The 7,535-nt window shown below is 34.4% G+C and overlaps 1 protein-coding gene across 3 annotated transcripts in view; it reads left to right on the top strand.

Moving 5' to 3' along the window:
- Positions 1 to 7,237: 7,237 nt before the first annotated feature.
- Positions 7,238 to 7,535, top strand: part of LOC114462065 (zinc finger protein 664-like) — a 34,168-nt gene continuing 33,870 nt past the window's right edge. For all 3 annotated transcript variants that reach the window (XM_028444669.1, XM_028444671.1, XM_028444670.1), the window contains exon 1: positions 7,238 to 7,284. The gene's annotated coding sequence lies outside the window, so the exon portion shown is untranslated. The remainder of the gene's footprint in view (positions 7,285 to 7,535) is intronic.

Below are 7,535 nucleotides of genomic sequence, written 5' to 3'. Positions count from 1 at the left end.
GCGTCATAGTCATAAGGAGCTGTATACTTAATCCATATTTGATTAGATATGGTTGATGTCAACAAAAGCTTAAATATGCATTGGAAATAGTATAAATTCTATAGCGGTTCTGGAGTTGTAGTATGGCTTTAAGTGATATATCAACTCAATATAGGCTGTATAATTATTTTATTCAGATATTCTATGCATTTGATCCATATTCCAGAAAAAAATGTGATTTGTCTTATAAATCCAGATTATGATATGAGGTAATAATTGAAACACACTCTATAAAAATAGGATGTTGCTATATGCTAATATATGATATGTCCCCATATTGGAGTCATATTTTACCAAATATGGGATATCATTACATTTGATCAGAAATGTTTTGTATTTTACAGAGAATCCAGTGACATATCTAATGAAAATTCTGGGATTGGCCCTTTTTGCGATGACCAGATTCTGTCAATTGTCATGACCTATCAACATTAAGTAAATATCTCAACCAAAACAGGCCTGATGGCAAAATCTGTAATAAATATGTTTTATATGACAAAAGGTAATGATATGAGCTACATATATTGCAATTATTCCACTATAATTAGAGTGTCATATTTCTATATTCTATTGTGTGTCATATTCCTACTTTGTGTATGACAAGGAGATGTATACTCCATAATGGATGGTTCATTTCAACAAAACCTTACATATGCATTGGAAATTGTCTGTATTTTCTAGCAGTTCCAGATATGGTTTTAAAGATAATGCAATAGATATGACACATCCAAAAATTTAATATACCTAATTAGTATTCTACAAAATATTGTGATTAGATATGGCCGAATAGAACACATACATGACAAAATCGAAATATTTTTCATATAATTTTACACTGAAAGAAAGGGAGATGGGGGGTTGGTCATAATGTGAATATAAATTATGCTATTCTGTAATATTTTCATTTTACTTCTCAAAACATGACATAATCTAAAAGCACTGGTATAAATTGTTGTGATGCGCAAGTTTTTTTCATCACGGCAATATATGAAAAAGTTATGTTTAGTGTTGATGCTCCACCCACTTCCCTTGCCCCTCCTCCAATTTTGACCGGGAGAAGAACTTTTACAGAGAAGAAGCAGCAGCGAGGACTTCCGGTAAGATGGTGAACAGGGTGCATGTGGCGCTGTGAGCTGTGTCATTTAGTCCCAAATTTTAACCTTATTTCACCCATCTTACAACTTAAATACTACACCTTGAGCTGAACGGATGCCATTCAAACTTTACACCGATTAAAATTCCTGAAAACAGCAGACTATGTCTGCAAAGAAGACTCCAGGTCCGACCCACCGCAGCGCACCTGATGACCGTCACAACTACGCAGAAAAGATGGAAACAACTGATAACACCAAAAGAAAAGACCCATTTTTACATGCCTGCAACCAAAAAGAAGGACATGGGTAACAATGAGTACAATGAAAAAATACATCCTGTCCTCGATACGATTCTTAAATTGATGGAGAAAGTGGATGCACTCGGAACCCGGATGAACAGTAACTCTGCTATGCTAGCTAGCGTTGCTAAAGCAGTGGAGTTTGATGCGGCAGAGATCAAAGATTGCAAGAACCAACTGCAGTCAACTGTAGGAGAAATAACTACTCTGAAGAAAAACTGAGCTGCTGGAATGAGTCCTGGATCTGGAGTGATACAAACCTCCGTATCAGGGGAATGAAAGAAGGAGAAGGAGAGGACATTCATGAAAAAGTTAAAGGCCTGAACTAAAATTTACCCTCGTGGTCCTCAAACTTCAACTACATCGTGGATTCTGTTCACCGACTTGGCCGCCGTGATGACAACAAGACAAGGCATGTGATAATCCAGTTTACACATAGATTTCATCGGGATGCGCTGTGAAGGATGACCAAAGAATCCGGAATTTGCAAAGAGCTGCACATCACCTTCGCCGAGGATGACCAGCGAGCGGCGCTGTGGCCTAAAATACAACCAGCCAGAGCAGAGGGACGGAGGGCCTACTACAGAGGCGGTGAAGGATACATTAATGGAAAACATATTTCCTAAACATCTGAGGTTTGAGGTTCAGATGATAACAAAAAACGAATTCATAAAGGTTTTATTTAGTTCTAACAGTTATAAAGTTGTGGATGGTTCATCATTACAGAATTTGTTGGGACTTTACAATTTACCGTAAATTGTTTATTCCATAGGTTCTTTATTCTTCTCTTTTACAGTTGGAGTTAACTTGTTGTTTTCTGATGAATGTTCATTTTTGTTGTATGTCACTCAATGTCAGGGGCTTAAGAGACATTGTTAAAAGAAAAACAACCTTTCTTTTTTGTAAGGGGAAAAAAGCTGATTTTATTTTCTTACAACAAACTCATTCAATATCAACAGACGAGACATTTTGGAAAACCCAATGGGGCAACAAAATAATATTTGACCATGGCTCTAATAAATCTGCCGGCTAAGCAATTATCGTTTGTAATTGTCCTGGAAAACTCATAACTTCAAACTTTAGTAACACTGCACATTGGCTTATATCCCAGAAACAGAGGCTATTGGAAATTCATTGCAAATGTATTGAATGATAAGATTTTTTATGATAGGATTAGAACTTTAATATTGGAAGTTATGAAAGATTCCTCAGTAGAATCTTACGTTTCTCGTTGGGAATTGTTGGAATTTTCTATTACTTATGGGAAAATTGTAAACCGTCAAAATAAAATAAGTGAAGTCAAACTAATGAAAGAAATTAATAAGACATGTAATAAAGCGGCACCTTCGGAAACAGACAAACAAAATTTACAAATTTTGCAAAACAAGCTTGATGAAATATATCTTTGCAAAGCTCAATGGGCCTATATTAGATCCAGAGCTAAACGAGGAGATCGATCGTTAAAAGTGGCAGCTCCTCGCCTTTGGAATGAACTTCCACACCCTCTGCGCATGCTGGACTCTGGATGTTTTCAAAAATCAACTAAAGACATACTTTTTAGGGAGGCTTTTAGCCACACTTTTGTATCTGCCCAATAGGCTTTGTATGTACCCTTTTATTTCTTGCATTTTACCGACACTGCACTGTACTGGCATATATACTCTGTTATTGTTATTGTTTTAAACTGTAAAATGTGAAGCACTTTGTGACCCTGGTCTGTCAAAAGCGCTATATATATAAATGTTACTTACTTACTTACTTACTTACTTACTAAATGGATCAAGGAAGGAGAGAAGAGTACTTCATACTTCTGTCAACTAGAGAAAATAAGGCAAGAACATAATTCTATTGAAACCTTAATTATTGATAACCAAATAACAAATGACCCAATTAAAATTGCGAAAGAAATAGCTTTGTTTTTACACCCAATTATACTCATCTAATTACTCAAATAGTGATGCTGAATACTTCTTAAATAAAAGATCTCACCCCTCATATCAATGATCATTTTAAGACACTGTGTGATTCTGATATTACACCTTTATTTAATTGAATAAAGCAGTACAGAATATGACATCAAACAAGTCTCCATGGTCTGACAGCAAATTTCTATAAACATTTTTGGGATTCTCTAAGAGAACCCTTTTTACTTTTGGTAAAAGAAGCAATAGATGGTTTAAATTTCCCAACCACAATGAAGCAAGGCGTAATAACTTTAATCTCTAAACCTGGCAAAGACCCTAATATTATTGACAATTATCAGCCCATAACTCTCTTAAACAATGACTACAAAATAATTACACTAGTTCTAGCCAATAGACTAAAGATACATTTATATCACATTATTAGAAATAGGAAGTTTTATGAAGGGACGATCAATCCATAATAATATCCGTTTAGTTCTTGATATTTTGGACTACAGTGAACTGATTCAGGACAAAGGTTTTATATTGTTTCTGGATTTTTACAAAGCTTTTGATTCAGTCAAACACCCTTTTATTCTTCAATGTCTAAATCTTTTTGGCTTCGGCAATACATTTTTAGATATTATTTGCTCATTATACACAGATATTAACAGTTCTGTTGCTTTACATCAAGGCACCTCTGGACGTTTCAATATCCATCGAGGAGTTAAACAAGGGTGCCCAGTTTCACCATTCCTCTTCATAATGGCTGTGGAAATGCTCACCATTTACATGAAGAATTCCAATATTGCTCCTCTAGATGTTCTTGGGATGTCTTTGATCATCAGTCAATTAGCGGATGACACAACCATTTTCATGAAGCAATTATCTGAAGTTCTGACCATCCTTCAAATTATTGACAATTTTTCAAAAGCTTCTGGACTCAGATTGAATCTTAAAAATTGAGTTAATGCCAATACATAACTATCACTTACCTGAAGCTTACAGTATTCCCGATATGTCCTCTGTAAAATATCTCGACATAAATATATCCAAAAACACTATTGAATGTGAAAATAAGAATATATGGAAGGTAATGGTTACATAGAGATATTAGTAATTTAAGACGTATTTTATTAACTAAAATGGAAAGTTTATCATGCTGCCTATATCCAGAATATTCCACAGCACTCCCCAAAAAAACCATTAAAAAAATAAATTAGATTAATTTTAACTATATCTGGAGAAACAAAGTGCATTATATAATGAATACACAATTGAGCAAAGAATATCAAGATGGTGATAGATTTTGATTTTATGAATAGTACATTAAAAATCAACTGGTTAAAATCCTTTTTTATTCGGTACAGATGTTTGGAACCATATTCACCAGCAAGTGCTTTCATACCGGAAGATTTAACCATATCTTCACCCCACATAACACTCCTATATGAAATTGCAGATATATAACTGTTAAAGGTCGATCTTTGTTTTGGCAGAGCTGGTTGGATCAAGGCATTTGGTCAACAACTCATCTGTTGGGTGTTGACGGCTCCCTGTTATCTCATGAAAATTTTAATAATAAATACAATCTTAATGACAGCCCAAATTTGTTTAAATCTATAGTAAAAGCTATACCTAAATGTATATATCTTCTACACGTGAAATGATCAAATACTCAAACAATACTCCTGACCTGCTTAAACTGACAATTATTGAAAACGATTTTAGGAAAAAGGTAACAAACAAACTTATCAAAAGTCTTTTAAATCAGATTTCAAAACCATTGATTTTTTGTAAAAATTCAATACAACAACACTTTTCAAAGACTTCCATTACCAAATTACAAACTCATTATTTAAAATTTCCCATTCCCCCAAATTGAAAGAAATCCATTTTAAGATATTGAATAGAATCTACCCATCTAGTGCTCTACTGAGGCAAAGATTGGGTTTTGAAACAAATAATTGTATATTTTGTGGTGAAGAAGAAACCACTGAACATTTCTTCCATTGTATATTCTCACAAGCTCTATGGTCTGATATTCATAACTGGCTTTCCACTAAAGTCCCTCAACTAAATTATTTTTCAGAAAAAGTTATTATCTTTGGTCTTGTAATGAAAAACTCACACCATGACTTCCTTATCAATAATCTTATACTTTTGTTTTTTATACACAAAGCAGAACACTCAAAAATCAAACCTCATTTTAATGCCTTTCATAACGCATTTTTACAATATCTTAAATCCCTTAAAATGTAAATATATACAGTATATATATATATATATATATCAAAGCAAATCATTTGTTAAACATGATTGAAGAATTGACACATTCAGAAAAACCATAGCCCCCTTTAAATCTGTATTCTATTGTATCTTTCATTTATTCCCCTTAAAAGCCCCCATGTTTGTATGTTATTTTTCTCTCTCTCTCTCTATTTTGCTCCAGATTGAACTTGTGGGTTTGACTTTAGTATTCTATTCTTACTATTGTTATTTCGAACACTGTATATGACATTCAAGTGCCTTGTTTTATGTATAAATTATGTACATTTTCCGGGACAAAATGTGAGACTCCATGAGTCTTGTATTTAAATTAGTTTAAATAAAGTTAAAAAAAAAAATTTAAAAAAAATGAAGAAAAAAAAACGCTCTGATTTGGTTAAGCCAATAGAATGTGTGGGTAAAGTCACATGTTATGTGGCAGCCTTAGTGACGGTGTTCAGAGTTAAAAATGAAGTACCTAAGTGATGACACGCAGTCGAGTCTTGTACACATTCCTCCAAAGAATAAAAGAATAGAAGACGCGACAGTATTTATCTGATTGTAAATGCATGTCATTTTTAAACAGTTTTCTAGGCCTCTTCCTGCACATATTGAATGTATTCTAGTTTTGTTGTTTTTCCTTGGTATTTGTTTTTCGTTTTTATTATTATTATTATTATTATTATTATTATTATTATTATTATTATTATTATTATTATTATTGCTTGTGCTCTTTAAATTACGTGCAAAATAAATACAACCTGCATTAAACAGGAGGACTCAGAGGACAGACTGGTTGTAGTGGGAGTGGGAATGAGACGCTTACTGGGCTGATACAGAAAATATAAAAACCTGGATAATGTAGGAGGTAAACAGGTCCAGCAGAGGGCGATAGATCAACAATAAGGATGTAAGCAGCAGATAAACTCCAAAGAAAAAACTTGTACAGACTTCATAGGAGGTCAAAATGTTATTTTTATGGATTCCAGCACATAGAGGGATAAGCGTAATGAAGCAGCGGATAAATGAGCAAAACAAGCACTTGGACATACCTTTTAGTAGGACAGAGACTAAGTCATTTATTAAAATGAATATCATGGCAGGCGTGTTGGGACTCATCAAACACAGGGAGACATTTATACGCTATACAGAGCACAGTGGGTTCTAGGAGGTGCACCACTGGAGGTAACAAGGAAGAGAGGATCTTTACTAGATTCAGAATAGGACAAACGAGGCTGAATTAAACTTTACATCTCATCAAAAAGCATGATACAGGATTGTGTCAACGACCAAGAGAATGTGGAGCATGTTCTCCTAAGATGTAGAAGATATGCAAGACAAAGACAAATTATGCTTCAGGATTTACATCGTCAGGGGATGGAGATTAATGTGGGTAATGTTTTGAATAAAGGGTAATCAAATTCCTGAATTATTCAGAAGTTATGGGAAGAATATAGTTTTTTTTTCTCCTTAAGATATTGTTGTTAAGAATGAAAATTATTATGACTTAGGAAAAGGATAAAGCTCTGGTTCATACTCCGATACAGTAGGTGGCGGAAAATGCACCTTTATCTGATGAGTGCCACCCGCCAATAAACCACATAAGAAGAAAAAGAAGAAGAAGAAGAAGAACTCCAAAGACGAAGAAGAAAGCAGTCGAAGAAGAATGAGGAGGAGAAGGTGAGAAGCTGCTCTCTGTCTGTAAAGCTGAATATTGTCGGTCAAACCTCCTTTATGAGAACATCTGCACTGTTTTTATCTTCCTAACACTGACCGTTCTACTCAACCCAGCCTCAGGGTAACACGGTCACCAGTTGAACCATAACACCAGCTCAGCACCACAGATGCCTCGGTACTGTGTAGCAGCTCACTGCTATAGATCTATACTAGATGTGTGCACTTGTGTTCATATACATCTATACATTAGAGCC

Source organism: Gouania willdenowi, chromosome 4 (assembly GCF_900634775.1).
Source record: "Gouania willdenowi chromosome 4, fGouWil2.1, whole genome shotgun sequence".
Classification (NCBI taxonomy): domain Eukaryota; kingdom Metazoa; phylum Chordata; class Actinopteri; order Blenniiformes; family Gobiesocidae; genus Gouania; species Gouania willdenowi.
Note: the sequence above shows the minus strand (reverse complement) of the source record. Positions and strands in the feature narration are given on the sequence as shown.